Source organism: Choloepus didactylus, chromosome 7 (genome assembly GCF_015220235.1).
Source record: "Choloepus didactylus isolate mChoDid1 chromosome 7, mChoDid1.pri, whole genome shotgun sequence".
Lineage (NCBI taxonomy): Eukaryota > Metazoa > Chordata > Mammalia > Pilosa > Megalonychidae > Choloepus > Choloepus didactylus.
In genome coordinates, this window is record NC_051313.1 from 16,917,066 (window position 1) to 16,932,697 (window position 15,632).

General features: G+C 38.0%; 1 protein-coding gene across 13 annotated transcripts in view; it reads left to right on the plus strand.

Moving 5' to 3' along the window:
* The window catches only part of EPB41L2 (erythrocyte membrane protein band 4.1 like 2), a 229,245-nt gene that overhangs the window by 54,247 nt on the left and 159,366 nt on the right, over positions 1-15,632 (plus strand). The gene's annotated exons all lie outside the window — the stretch shown is intronic.

A 15,632-nucleotide genomic window follows, 5' to 3' on the forward strand; every position in this document is an offset into this window, starting at 1 on the left:
AACATTTTGTTGCCTTTAGCCTTGTGTCCTCAATTAATTGCTTATATTAATAAATACTTTAGTAAATGCATTTTTGTATGCAGTTCTCAAAGTGGGGCTCCTACTCTGTTTGGTTTTGATGTCTTTTTTTTCACTCAGCATTGTTTTGTGTACAGTTTGCAATGCCAAATGATTTTTTTTAATGTAGAATTTTACAACTAAGAAGCACTCAAGATAATCCTCCTTCCCCTTATTTAATAGATAAGAAAATGTAGTAAAGTGAAGGGTAAAGCTCAATGACTTGCTCAAAATTACTGTTACTTTCAGAGCTAGAATTAGTCCTGGTTCCACCTATTCCAGTCCCCTTTCCACTATACCATTCTGTCTAGTTTACTTTATGTACTGGGGAGAATTTGTAAAATGTTGTTTTCCTCTAGGATAAATTTGAGACCAGTGACCCAGAGGGTCATCTGACTCTAACTTTGAGTATGAAAAAAAGTGGAAAATTGAGACCACCCAGACACAGCTGTTTAGTTAGATTAATTTGGCCCCAAGTGCTGTGGAGAAGTTTGAAAACCATTATGGTATGGTTGGATTGCTCCTATTTTAGGTTTTTTTTTTTTTTTTAAACGTCTTGAAAGAAGTGGAGGTTAGAAATGAAACGTATGGTTTGCATTTAGCATAAGCATATTTGCAGGTTTTTTCCTTCACCATGTTAAAACCAGTAAATCCCTTAAAACTTTTTTAATGATTTTGCCAGAGTAATTATTGTCTCATATGCCAAATTTCTTTTATACTGGAATATATTTGTCTTATTTGGTTAACTTCCTATAGGAATTTTTAGCATAATTACTAGCAGTTGATCACAGTCTGTGGTATGTTTTTTGTTGCTGTCTTGAAATGTGACTCTTCAGTTACTGTTGACTTTCCTTGGGACTGTCTGGTACTCCTCCAGGACCAGGATTATCTTTCCCTTTCCTTCCTTTTTTCCTCTCTCCTCTTTTCCACCTTCCTTCATCTCCTCAGTACGAGCAGAGTTCCTTGTCGATTCTCAGTATTACTGCTATGACTTGTTAAAAACATACTCATTGTGTTTGGGGCAAGTTAGGGACTGTGGCTTCTGTGCGCTGTGGGTTTTCTAGCCCTGCTGACCCTGCTGATCCTGAAGACTGCCTCTGCAGAATAAGCAAGACCAGCCTGACTTGCAGAGTTAGTTTTAGTCAACACGCAGTTAGGTGTTCTTTTTGAGGCAGTTGTTGTGGAGGCAGGTAACACACTGACTCAGACTTACTCTTTTCTATGTTTGACTTCAGTCTAAATCTAGAAGAAACTATGTAAGACCCCTCCAGTGACTTGGGTGACATGGGGAAGGATGTCTGAAAAATAGGTGATGGAGAATTGTCAAGTTTTTTGTTTTTCCTGGAAAAACCCCTCCATTCAAAGTCTTTAGCATCTTAAAGTCTGCATCTTGAAGCCTAACTAACAATTCTGTGCATTTCTTGGCTTTATCTTAAGGGAAAAATTGTAGCAGGGCTGGGGGCAATGGAGAAATTTAATGTTAAAAATCTGAGTAGAGAGTGGGGAGGAAAGGAAATAAATACTTAACTGCTTGGATCTATTTTTCTTTTTTAATTTGACAAACTTATGTTTTTAATGTTTCTTTACACTAAAATGGAAATTACGTTTATATAAACCACTTTCACTCTGTCAAAGGGAGAAGTTGTGGGTTTTATAGAAGAGTCGTGCATAATATACAGGGTTCCCATATACAACTCTTTCATGAACAGCTTGCATTGGTGTGGTACATTTCTTACAACTGATGAAAGCACATTTTTATAACTGCACTATTAACTATAGTCCATGGTTTAACTTAGGGTTCACTGTTTGTATTGTGCAGTTTTGAGTCTGTTTCTAGGAGGGGAAGAAGAAAAGAGAGAGAATGGCAAGAGATCAAGAAATAAGTACAATAAATTGCCAGATATTAGGGTGGAGACTAAATCCGAATGTCATTTGTGAAGCTGATTGTACTTTTGGGTCTTTTCCAGAAGTTTTTCAAATAATTGGGGTGGGCGGGGAAGCGCCACTTGAAGTGACAGCTCGTGTTGGCAAAATATGACGGAAACTAGCCCAAGCAGCTAGATAAAGTAGGAAGGAACAGAATTAAAAAGATTTCTTTCTCTGCTTTACTGTGTGGTTCTTATAAATACTGTACTTAACTTATTTTCTAGTGTCGTGCCAAAGTTTGTTCAGTACAGTGTAAGGAACCTCCTTTTTGGCAATTGCTTTCTTTTGTTCTGTCTTCCTATTAGCTGCTTGCCTTAGACTTTTGGAGCCCCCTTCCTCCCTGCCCACATTTGTCCACTGTCAAAAAGTGGAGTCGGGACACAAAAGATGTGATGCAAAAGGAGATGGACTCCAGAGGCCATCATGGCCAAGTGCACTTGCATGACGTGTGCATGCACACACACACACACATGCTTTTTTTTTTTTTAATCTTCATTTTATTGAGATATATTCATATACCACGCAGTCATACAAAACAAATCGTACTTTTGATTGTTCACAGTACCATTACATAGTTGTACATTCATCACCCAAATCAATCCCTGACACCTTCATTAGCACACACACAAGAATAACAAGATTAATAATTAGAGTGAAAAAGAGCAATTGAAGTAAAAAAGAACACTGGGTACCTTTGTCTGTCTGTTTCCTTCCCCTATTTTTCTACTCATCCATCCATAAACTAGACAAAGTGGAGTGTGGTCCTTATGGCTTTCCCAATCCCCTTGTCACCCCTCATAAGCTACATTTTTATACAACTGTCTTCGAGATTCATGGGTTCTGGGTTGTAGTTTGATAGTTTCAGGTATCTACCACCAGCTACCCCAATTCTTTAGAACCTAAAAAGGGTTGTCTAAAGTGTGTGTAAGAGTGCCCACCAGAGTGACCTCTCGGCTCCTTTTGGATTCTCTCTGCCACTGAAGCTTATTTCATTTCCTTTCACATCCCCCTTTTGGTCAAGAAGATGTTTTCTGTCCCACAATGCCAGGTCTACATTCCTCCCCGGGAGTCATATTCCACGTTGCCAGGGAGATTCACTCCCCTGGGTGTCTGATCCCACGTAGGGGGGAGGGCAGTGATTTCACCTTTCAAGTTGGCTTAGCTAGAGAGACAGGGCCACATCTGAGCAACAAAGAGGCATTTGGGAGGAGGCTCTTAGGCACAACCATAGGGAGGCCTAGCCTCTCCTTTGCAGCAAACATCTTCCCAAGGGTAAAACCTGTGGTAGAGGGCTCAACCCATCAAACCACCAGTCCCCTATGTCTGACACACATGCTTTTTCCTTTAAAAAAGTTGTATAGTTGTGGTTTGCTTGTGCAGAAAGGTTCTTGTGTTGCTAGAGTGTGATGTCAGTTCTTTTGAGTGGTCTTTGTGTTATTCATTATATTTGAGTAGTAATGGGTCTGCATACTCTCCAGGCAGTGTGGAATTATTTTCCATCTGTTTCTTTTTGACTCTTTGAAATGAGTGGAATAATTAGGGAATTAATTTTACTGTTAGAAAAGGAACTCTACTTCCTTTAGATATTCATGTTTACCTTTGGGCTCTAGTATCAGCCGCATTATTTCCTGACCCTGGGGCTAGGCCCCCTCTGACATGGACACAGGGACTGAATTGTGTCAGCACTGCTGCGTAAGGCATTTATCCTAATCCAGGCGTCCTTAGCTTGTGCCAGAGTAGGCTCGGGGCGGCGGTCACAGACCTGGGCTGCAGGTGGGAGTTCCGAGGAGATTGGTGATTTCCCAGCTCATCTGTTACTGGTAAATGTGAGTTGGCATTTTCCTTAGGAGGTTCTCATTTGATGGCCTGAGGTATAGCGTTATTGATGGTATTTTTAATATCATTCTGGAATGGATGGAGATCTGTGGGTGTGGTGCTGTTCTACAGCACGAGTAGAGGATGACGGCCGTGAGGAGCCAGCTCCACATTTGCTGGAGACAGGGTGCAGGTTTGGCTTTCGGTTTCTGGAGCGGTCTGCTTTCCTGGAAAATAAACTTATATTTCCCTTCATAGAAAAGTTCTAAATGGTCTGTGAAACCGCTACAAGTTATATTCGAGGGGTTCCAGAAGAATAAGTTACTAGTCGATTTTCTGTTTTATGCCTCCCCTCTGATAGTCTGGGCTGCGGCTTCACTTCTCCAGCCATCCTCTGTCCTTGGATTTTGCTGTAGTTTTAGTACCACCTGGAGCAGGGAAAGGAAGAAGATCCTTTCTACTCTGTCTGATAAATGCTCTGCATGAATGAGTGACTAGAGCAGTTTTAGGAAAAAAGCCACTATTTTCCATTTTTATCAGTGTGAGGTGCATCGGGAAAAGATGATACCGGAGGAAAGTGTGTCTGGAAATGAGCTCCATTTGAGAAAATGCGGAGGGGCAGGTTCATTCAGAAACAGATGCTCTTCACCTGTCTGATGTAACATTTTAACGCAGATGAAAACTTATCTGGCAGGTATCTGTTGCCAGGAGGTTTGGTTTCTGCCTTCATGTGGGATACTCCAAAAATCTGATGTCTCAGTCACTTAGCTCAGTTTAAGATTTCTTAGGTTCTTTTAGTGTAAAATAAAGGGTTGGCTAGACTATTTTTTAGGGTTCCTCCCAGATCTAAAATTGCTATGATTCAGGACTCTGTACCCGAAGACTTGTCTCAAAGCCATTTCTAGTTTCTTCTTTTTTTTCTTAGAATTTAATACCTTTTTGAAGATAATGACCCTTTGGGTCAGTCTTAACCATACGAGAAGTAAGCATGCTGGGTGAAGATAGTGAATCTTAAACTATTCACATTTTCATAAGAATCTTAAAAGATGACCTATTTCTTATGATCAGTGCCACAATAATATTTGTTCTATTAGGACACTTATTTTTACTTTATTGAATCATTACGGTGATTATCTTGGATAATAGGAAAAATAAGATTTTGATGCCTGGAAATCGTTAAAAAAAAAAAAGGATGCACTGGATTACTCTTCTTAAATGTATTTTCTAATAAATACCTCCCTCATTTCTTTCTACCCAATATACACTAAATATAACCTGTGCAAAGCAGTATGTTGGCTGCTGTGGAGGATGCAGGGTTTGTCATGGACAGCACTGAGCAGAAAGGAAAGGAAAATCGGTGCCAGAGCCTGGAGGACTCTGCATTCCAGGTGGAAGAACATGGATTTCCTTTCCGTATCTAGTGGAGTCGTCGGGGTTTCCAAATAGATCAGAACTAGAGTTAAGGAGGATTAGCTCTGGGTAGCAGTGTCCTGGGTGAACTTGAGACATGGCTGGCAATTAATTTATATAAACAATTGTATGGAGAAAAATGTACCTGTTGGAAACTTACTTTAATCAGAATCTCCTACTTGTAACTAGCTAATTTTTTTTCCCACAATACAAAAGTCATCAAATTGTGTTTCTGAGGGTACTATCCATTCTTGATAAATGAAGCACGTATACTTCAGATAAAAAGGAGGAACAATTAGCTTAAGGTCCTGATTATGATCTTTCTCCATCCAATATATTCAAATATTTGCTTTATTTTGTAATTAACCTTGACTCTTGGCTTCCGTTCTCTTTTTCCCGAAGGCATTTCTTAAGCTACACTTTCAACAGTATTTTGGAAATGCTCTTCAACAGTGATAAATTGCTGATTCAGGGGGGTATATGCTCACTTCCCTTCCACCTTCAGTTCATCAGACTTCTACTTCCATTTCAGTATGCTATTTGAGAAAGTTCTTGTCCCATTTTTGAAAATAGTTTGTCTTCAGTCCACATGAATGTTATTTAATATCCATAGTTCTTGAATTCAAAGAAAAAGTACCGCAGAAAGAGTGAGTCTCGTAGCTAATAAGAGTAAGAGTTGGAATTGAAACTCTCAGCTCTGCCTGATGCTGAATCATTTGATACCTATGAGCCTCAGTTTCCTTATCTGTAAAATGGAAGCATTCACATAGTCCATTTCTCACAGAGTGGCCATGAGAAACAAAATGAAACGATACACGTAGATTGCTTAGTGTAATGCTGGGAATGGAAATAGATGCTCAGTGCACAAGGAGCACGCGATGTCTAGACACCTCTTCTTTTGTTGGGGTGTTCCACATTGGCAGTGTTGCAAAAGTCTTGCTCTAAGGAACGCACAGTGCTTTCCCCAAATGAAAGGGTCTTGAGTTAGAATCCCTGTTTTTATGCAACTGGATAGTTTGTTTTATAAGCTGTCTTTTAACAGCATGAATTACAGATGTACAATGTTCATGAATCTGATTAATAAGTAATTTTTTTGTTGCAGATTTAATATTTGCAATTATGTGGCTTGTAAAACATTAAGCACTCTTTTGTCTCCTCAGTTTTTAAAAAATTTCATCCCTACAGACTGTCATTCTACACGTTTGGTTCTGTTTTGTGTTAATTTTTTACTGCCTTTTCCCCCCTGAAATGTAATAGTCCCATAGTGTCCTGGTGGAAACATTGTTCCCTTTGTTGAGGCCAAAGAAGTGCCTTTGTCATTCCTCTGAGACATTCTGCAGATGCCATTTTGCAGTTCGGAAAAATATGGCCCTGTCTTCCTTTGTGCTGTGTTAAATTGTGTGTGTGTTTAAATTCTGTCTTGGTATTTTAATGAACTTGTTGCGATAACTTGACTGTAATACTTGTCATATGATAAACAAAACAAAGGCAGGCTGTTTCCCCACCAAATGTCCAAGTGTCCCTGATCTCTCCACGTCGGACAGCGCTGTTGGTCTGAGTAGATCCTTCCTGCACTTGAGTGTGACCCCAGACATTTGGTGCTTTTTAACTCACTTCATAGGAAACTGTTAAAACAACTTCTGAGCAGGGATTCTAAGACTTTGTTGATGTATATTGCTTTTTAAAGTCTCTTAATTTACATGTTCTTAATAGCATTTTACGTGGCAAGATACACTCTAATTTACTAAGTAACTTTCATCCTGGTATTAAAAGTGGGGACAAATATCTTTTGGGAAATTTCCCTGATAAAATCCAGGAAATTCCTTTCATTCTTTTGAATCTAGTTAAAATCTAATTTGGAAAAAAAAAGGCCTCTGATGCAGCAGTGTCTGGAAGCATGTGCTTCTTAGAGCCCAGTGATTTCTTATGCAGAGTGCCAAGCTCCAAGAGAAATAGTATGAATGTAACTCTGTTGTAGGTAAATCTATACCATATGGTTCAATACCAGTATATTATAACTTTAGTGAGATTTAGTCATCATATTTTGTACTGCCTTTGAAACTGTTAAGTAGGAATATAGAAATAAAGGGAGAAGAGTCATTTTTTCAAATTGATTTAATCTATTAAATTTAATTCCTAATTACAGTAACAACACATTAAACACAGAAAATTTGGAAACACAGAAAATTACAAAATTTCCCCTTGCCTGTATTCAGGAATAACCGCAGTTAACATTTTGACCTAGCACTTCAAGTCTTTTATCTGTGAAATAATGAAAACAACACATTATCTTTTCAAGCCCCTTTATTTTCCCTTGGTAAAATATGATGACTGCATCTCCATAAATTCTTAAGGTGGTAGAACTTTGGACGTGTTAATCTGCAGGATAGTCATTCATTAGATGGATTCACTTGGAAGTTCATAGTTAATAGAAAGTGTGTACGTTTATTGTCTACAGAGATATGTGTCAGAAAAGGGTGGGCTAATCATTTTGGATGTTTTTCTGGGATCATAAAAGTGAAAAAGTCCATATTAAAACTGTCAAGAAGTGTTGAAACAAGTAAAGATCTGATCACACATAAGTCCTGGCTCGTCCCGGAGAGCGTGCTTGCTGGTTTCTAACAGGAGCTGGCTCTCCTCTGGGGCAGAGGGTCACTGAGGTTACAGTGTTTGTATATGTCTAGCCATCAGCTGGCCTTGTTTTATATGATACCCAGCCCTGTGTCATGCCATTCCATCTGTTTCTTTTAAAGATAAATATACAATTCGTACAGGACAGATCCTGTTACAATAAACTGCATGGCAGAAATAAACCCTTTCTTTGTGTGGATATCATATAAAGGGGTCTAGGTGGGAGGAGACCCCCAAGAGGATTGGTGGTTACTGAGGCCAGTCCTTTTCCACAGAAGAGGGAAAGTGCCTCAGGCCCACGTCTCATTACTAAGGGGTCTAAGGGGAAGAATATTTACTTTTACCATGTGGGTACAAAGACAGCAAAAGGAAATTTACTTATCTAGTGACTACCATGCTGCTACTTTGTTGGTTCATTCAGTATTTACTGAATTGAGATGTTTTTATATGGTTAACCTGGAATTATATGGGGTAATGGGAAGAGATATGAAGGCACTGAAAGATATGAGATAGTTCCAAATTATGGCTGAGCCCAAACTGCTTGAATAGAACTGGTCAAAATCATTAGACTAGGCTTGACTGTGGTAGGAGGAGGGGATCGGGCAGATGGTGAAAAAGGGACAGGAGGTGTGGCAGTTAGTTGATTGTTAGGAGTGCTGTATTCCCCCTGCCCCCTTGTCTGATGTTATATATGCACACATTGCCATACATATAGGTATGTTTCCCCCTTGATGCACCTGGTGCATACTCTATTGAACAACCACCACTCCCCCAATTGACTCTAGTTCTCCCCTATCAGATTATAAGCTCCACCAGAGTGGTTATCTTACTTGTGTTTACATTTGTCTGGCACCTGATGGACCTTCAGTAATGATTTGCTGAATGAATGAATGATTAGTGAATGAGCTGATATTGGGCTTCCTGACTGTCATTCTTAGCACTTATCTTTCCCTGCTGAGCTGGTTTGTAGCCAGCGTTCCTTTGGTGGATTAGCTTGCCACTAGGGCTCCCTTGTTTCTGAACATTTTCTTATTATATACATGTAGGTGACTCTGTACCTGCTTGACTCCATATACCATGTTCATTGCTTACAGCACCCTGGATCTATTCTTGTTATGCAGACTGTTATCTAGTTCTAGCCCCATAGTCCTCCTTTCCCTCCCCTCCCCCACTAAGGAAAGCCAGAGATTTAAGATGTTTTTTCTCTATTGCATTACTAAATCATTCATGAATAGTCACCTGTGTGGAATTAAGGAAAGATTAAAAATAGTAACAAATGCTGGAATAGGGTCAGCCCCTCTTACTTCCAGGTAACTCCCAAATCATCTCTAATCTTGGTTTCTGTAATCCTTTCCAAGAACTTTGATGGCACATAATCACTTTAAACTCAGTGTACCTAAAACTCCCAAATCTTGCAAACTCCCGTACTCTCCTGTGCTTTGACTCCTTAGAATTATTTTTTAGTTATACCTCTTCTTTATGATCTATTTAGACATCAACTGTGGATTCTTTTTTTTCCTACCTGAGCCTATTCATATAGCCTTCCATTTGGATTCTCCCTGCTTCCATCGTCGGAAGCTCCCTTGTACCTTGAACCTTCAAAACATTATGCTAAGGGGAAGAAGCTGGACACAAAAGGCAACATACTGTCTGAGTCCATTTATATGTAATGTCCCTGAAAGGCAAATCTATATATAGACAAAGTAGATTACTGGTTGCCTAGGCCTGGGGGATTTTGGGGGTGATAGCTAAAGGGTACTGGATTTCTTTTTATTAAAAATTGAGATAAAATCCACATAAAATTAATGATTTCAAGGTGTACAGTTTTGTGTTTTTTTAAATTATATTCAATATGTTGTGCAGCCACCACCACTATTTAATTCCAGAACATTTTCATCACCCCATAAACAAACTTATACCCATTAAGCAGTTATTCCTCATTCTCTTCTTCCAGCCCCTTCCAAACCAGAAGTACCGTTTTACATTCCTACTAGCAGTGCGTGAGGGTCCAGTGTCTCCAAATCCTTTGCCAACTTTTATTATTTTCTCTTTTTAATATATAGCCATCCTGGTGTATGTGAAGTACCTCACTGTGGTTTTGATTTGCATTTTCCTGATGACTAATGATATTGAAACTCTTTTCATGTGCTTATTGGTCGTTTGTATATCTTTGGAAAATGTCTATTCAAGTCGTTTGCCCATTTTTAAATTGGGTGTTAGGCCATTGTGTTGGTGAGTTGTCAACAAGTGCTTTATATATTTGGATATTAGGCCCTTATCAGATAAATTATTTAAAATATCTTCCATTCTTTGGGTTGTCTTTTCACTTTCTTAATTCTGATACCTAGAGTCCTGTCCTTTGACTCACAAAAGTTTTACATTTTGATGAAGTCCAGTTTATGCATTTTTTTCCTTTTGTTGTTTGTACTTTTGGTGTCATATTTAAGAAACTGATGCTTAATCCAGGATCATGAAGAGTTATACCTATGTTTCCTTTTAAGAGTTTTGTAGTTTTGGTCTTACATTTAGGTCTTTGGCTCATTTTTTGTTAATTTTCATGTCTGGTGTGAAGTAGGGATCAAAATTCATTCTTTTGTATGTGGATATCTATTTGTCCCAGTACCATTTGTTGAAAAGACTATTTTCTCCCCCTTCAGTGTAATTGGCATCCTTGTTGAAGTCAATTGGCCAGAGATCTATGGGTTTATTTCTGGACACTTAATTTAAATAACTTTTTTCTTTTTAAAATCAGATATGTAGGTTTACAGAAAAATCATGCAGAAAATACACAGCTCCCATACACCTCTCCCACACACCTCTCCCACACACACAGTATTAATAGTTTGCATTAGTGAGTAAGTTTTTCAGTCAGAAAGTGTGAGTCCTTCTACTTTGTAATTTTTTTCAAGTTTATTTTGGTTATTTGGGGTCCCCTGCTCTTCCTTCTAAATTTTAATATTAATGTGTCCATTTCTGCAGAAAAGGCAGTGTATAGAAATACAACTGATTTTTGAATATTAGCCTTATATCCTGCACCTTTGTGGCTTCTTTAGGATTTTCTACATAAAAGATCATGTCACCTGCAAATAGAGAGTTTTACTTCTTTTCCCATTGGGATGCCACTATATATATATATATATATATATATATTTTAATTATGATTTTTTTTTCCTCTCTCTTTCTCTTGCCTAATTTCCCTGGCTTGAACTTCCAATAAAATGTCAAATAGCAGTGGTGAGAGGTGACATCATTGTCTTGCTCCTAATCTTGGGGGGAAAGCTTTCAGTCTTTTACTATTGTGTGTAATATTCACTGTGGGTTTCTTTTGTAGATCCCCTACTTCCCTTCTATTCCTATTTTGTTGAGTGTTGAAAGGGTGTTGGATTTTGTCATGCCTTTTCTACATCTCTTGATGATCATGTGCTGCCCCCCCGCCTTTATTTTGTTAATGTTAATACTTCAGTTCTTGTATGTTGAAACACCCTTGCATTTCTGGAATGAATCCCACTTGGTCATGCTGTATACCACTTTTGATATGCTCCTGGACTTGGTTTGCTAGTATTTTGTTTAGGAATTTTGCCTCTATATTCACAGGAATATTTGTCTGTAGTTTTCTTGTGATATATTTGTTTGGTTTTGGTATCAGGGTATTATCAGCCTCATAGAATGAGTTAGGAATTGTAATTGGTTTTTTTGAGGGGGTGGAGGGGTGGGGGGTGATGAAAACATTATAGAATTGTTTGTGGTGATAGTTTCACAACTCTGTGACTATACTTAAAACCATTGAATTGTACACTTTAAATGGGTGAATATATGGTATGTGAATTATGTGTCAAGAGAGCTGTTAACCAAAAAAGCCAATATCTTCAGGGGATCTCCTCACCTATATGCTCTAGACCAAAGTTTTTAACCCGACCTTCAGTACTCTCCAGTCTTTCCAGGTATCATATTTCAGTGTTCCCTCTGCTTTGTCTTTATCTGTAACTTGATCTGGTGACAATGCTCAACTAATTGCCTGCCCACCACCTTCCTCTCCCCTAGATCTCCCAGAACATCTTGTGCATCCTTGCTTCTGTTTCCCACCTATCTTGAGTGTCTTTTCCCCCTTTCCAAACTTTCTTTCAAATTTCATCTATTTACCACTCTAGTCTGCAGAAATCTCTTGATCCCAAACTTCTGTATCTGTTATGTATTCTCAATTAAAAAAAAAATGTGTGTGATCTAGATGGTATGAGTTTACTTAAGGAGATTGTGGGTACAAGCATGTGAAATCAGAACTGTTCTGGGAAATCTGATACATGTGTTTGTGGTGCCTGTAGACATGTACTCTTTTATGCATTTGAAATTAACTCACAACTTTATAGGAACATTTTTCATTTGGGCTTCTCGAATATTCCCTAATAGTTCTAGTGCTTTGAAGAAAGGCGTGGTGTGGTATATCTAGCCATTAATATTAAATGCCAGGTAAGTGTTGATGTATGTGTGCATGGTTGAAAGATAGGGAGATCCACAATTTTCAGTTGTTTCACAGTTTCCGTTATGTATTTCAAAAAATTTTGAGAAAATTTGTATTAGAGTAGAAACAGTTGAGTTCTAATGTATACTTATAGTAAAGTCCGCATGCAAATGTGAGACATGGATAGGTGAAATTGTTTATGTAAAGGCCACCTGTAGGAGTTTCGTGAATGTTTTAGTTTGCTAAAGCTACTGAAATTCAGATACCATCAAATGGGTTGTCTTTTACAATGGGGATTTATTAACTTACAAGCTTATAGTTCTGAGGCTGTGAAAATGTCCAAATCCAGGCATCAATAGGCGATGCCTTTCTTCCTGAAGACTGGCTACCTGTGATCCTGGACTCCTCTGTCACATGGCAGCATCTGCTAGTCTCTCTGTTCTCTCCTGGGTTTCTTTGCTTCCAGCTTCTGGCTTCTGTGGCTTCCTCCTGAGTTTTTGTGTCTGTCTTTCTGAACTTCATCCTCTTATAAAAGACTCTGGTAAGAGGATTAAGACCTACCTGGGGCACACTTCAACTGAAATAACCTAATCAAAAGGTCCCACCCACAATAGGTTTTGCACCCATAGGAATGGATTTGCTTTAAAACATGATTTTCTGTGGTCCATAAAGCTCCAAACTATCACAGTAAGGTATAACTGGAGTTGCTGTCAGGTGTAACATCCGGAACAGATTTCACATAAAATAGAATTGGATTCAAAGCAGGTATCTGTTTTCATACATAGTTGTTAGGTAATAGAGTTAGGGTTCAAGTGCAGGTTTGTCCATCTCCAAGACTGATGATTAACCACTGTTCTGTTTCGCATTCCATGCTCATTAAGGGAAGTTTTAAATTTTGTCTCATTTTCTTCATGTGTAAAATGAACTTGATAATACTTGCTGTGCAGAGATATTTTGAAGTATAAATGAAGATGTTTTGCATTCAGCTGAGAGTTTGCTCACAAAATAGGCCTAGTAGTATTTTTAATGCAGTTTTTTTCATATTCACATACCATACACTCATCCAAAGTATACAGTCAGTTGCTCACAGTATCATAAAATAGTTGTGCATTCATCACCACAATTTTTGAACATTTTCATTACTCCGAAAATAAAAATAAGAATAAAAATAAAAGTATAAAGGAACACCCCAAATATCCCGTACCCCTTCTCCCCCCCATTATTTATTTACTTTTTGTCCCCATTTTTCTACTAATCTGTCCATACACTGGATAAAGGGACTGTGAGCCACAGGGTTTTCACAATCATACGGTCACACCGTATAAGCTATATAGTTATATAACCCTCTTCAAGAATCAAGGATACTGGATTGCAGTTCCACAGTTTCAGGTATTTCCTTCTAGCTATTCTAATAAACTAAAGACTAAAAGGGGATATCTATATAATGCATAAGAATAACCTCCAGAATGACCTCTCAACTCCATTTGAAATCTTTCAGCCTCTGAACTTTATTTTGTTTCATTTCTCTTCCTCCTTTTGGTCAAGAAGGCTTTCTCAATCCTATGATGCCAAGTCCAAGCTATCCCCAGGAGTCATGTCCGATATTGCCAGGGAGATTTACACCCCCTGGGAGTCATGTCCCATGTAGCGGATGAGGACAGTGAAGTTACCTGCCAAGTTGGCTTAGAGAGAGAGGCCACATCTGAGCAACAAAAGAGGTTCTCTGGGGGGTGACTCTCAGGCACAATTGTAAGTAGGCTTTGTCTTTCCTTTGCAGTAACAGGCTTCATAAGGGCAAGCCCTAAGATTGAGGGCTCGAAAAATAGACCTATTACTATTAATAAAATATTTTGTTTACTTCAAAACAGTAGCACTGACAAAAGTGGTTTTGAAAGTGTGTCTGAAACTTATGCAGAGAAATTCACTTATCTCTTAGCTTTAGAAAATTGAATTCTTTTTTTCTTTTGGCACATAATTTCCCATGTTCTATTTCTCTAGAATTTAGATAATTTTCCAAGTAAGTCATTTGTTTGTAATTACTTTGATTTATTTCTCTCTATTGTATTTTTTTGTTCAGAATGAATTTTTGTCAGAGAAGAAATGAAATTATTCTTTCTCTGTCATTAACTTCCCATCTGAAGAATTTAATTTGAGGATTTCTGACATTTGTGGTTAATTGCAACTGCCAAATATTTAAGCTTTAGGTTTTGGAATATCTGGAATGAAATTTATGAAGGTTGATTTTATGTTGGAAGCTTTACTAGAAGTAAACTAAAGAAACGGTTATTGGTTTTCATCTTGGCTACAGAAGAAGTATTTGTTTGAGTATTTTTTGATGTTGCTATAGAAATGTAGTCAAAACGACAGCAGTGAAAGCATCACAAAATAAAGCATTGATGTAAAATTTGAATTCGTTTTCTTATGTTGGGGTTATTCATAACTGAATTTGAAATGTATTTGATTTTTATTCTCAGCTGTCATAAGTATCTAGGTATTGTAAGCTTAAACAGATTAAAGTTTAAATTAATTAGTATTCTGAATTCTAATGCTAATCATCTAAAAGTTTTTGGTCACTGTTACTCCTTAGGGGTTTGAAACAAAAATTCTGCTAATGCAAATCCAAATTTCCTGTTTGTGATGGTGATGGATTGTAATTTAAAAAATGTGTATCTCCATGTATTTTAGGATAGTTTTGGTTCAGCTGAGGTTTTCTTAATGAAAACCGTATATAGGTATTTTTTTTCAAGTTTTATTTATATTTTCTTCTACAAATTTACTATGAAGTTATACTGGCCATGCTATCCATTTTTGCTTTTAAATAAAGCTACGGTTTGGATAAGGAGAGAAAGTGGTTCCACTGAGCAGTTTGTAGGGAAAATAGCTCTGCTTCTGGTTTTTATAGACTCTCTTGCCTCAAAGGAAGAGCTGCTATTGAGTCATTTACAACTTCAGTGGAAGATGTCTTGCAGCTGTGCCTTTTGGTTTTGATCCAGAGGTAGTATTTGTGTGCTCTGTCCGAATGTCTTAAAGGCCCACTCTGGAAAAGATTCAACTCTATAAAAAGGAGTTTTGTTTATAACCTTTCACATGTTCTTACAGGGTTCTGGTGGTGATGGTGATCTTCATTATCTTGTCTTTTAAACTGGCATTTTATTGAGACTCAGGTTTTACAACTTGAGAATGGGAATTGCAGTTACAGTTATTATATCTCACAAAATAAATTTAGCCAAGCCCTTGGCACACACTTATGATCAAAACAAAACACTCCTCCCCAAGCCTTGTACTTTCAGTGAGTTGTTTCTTCTTTTCTGCCCCTGTAACTGATAGGAAGACAGCA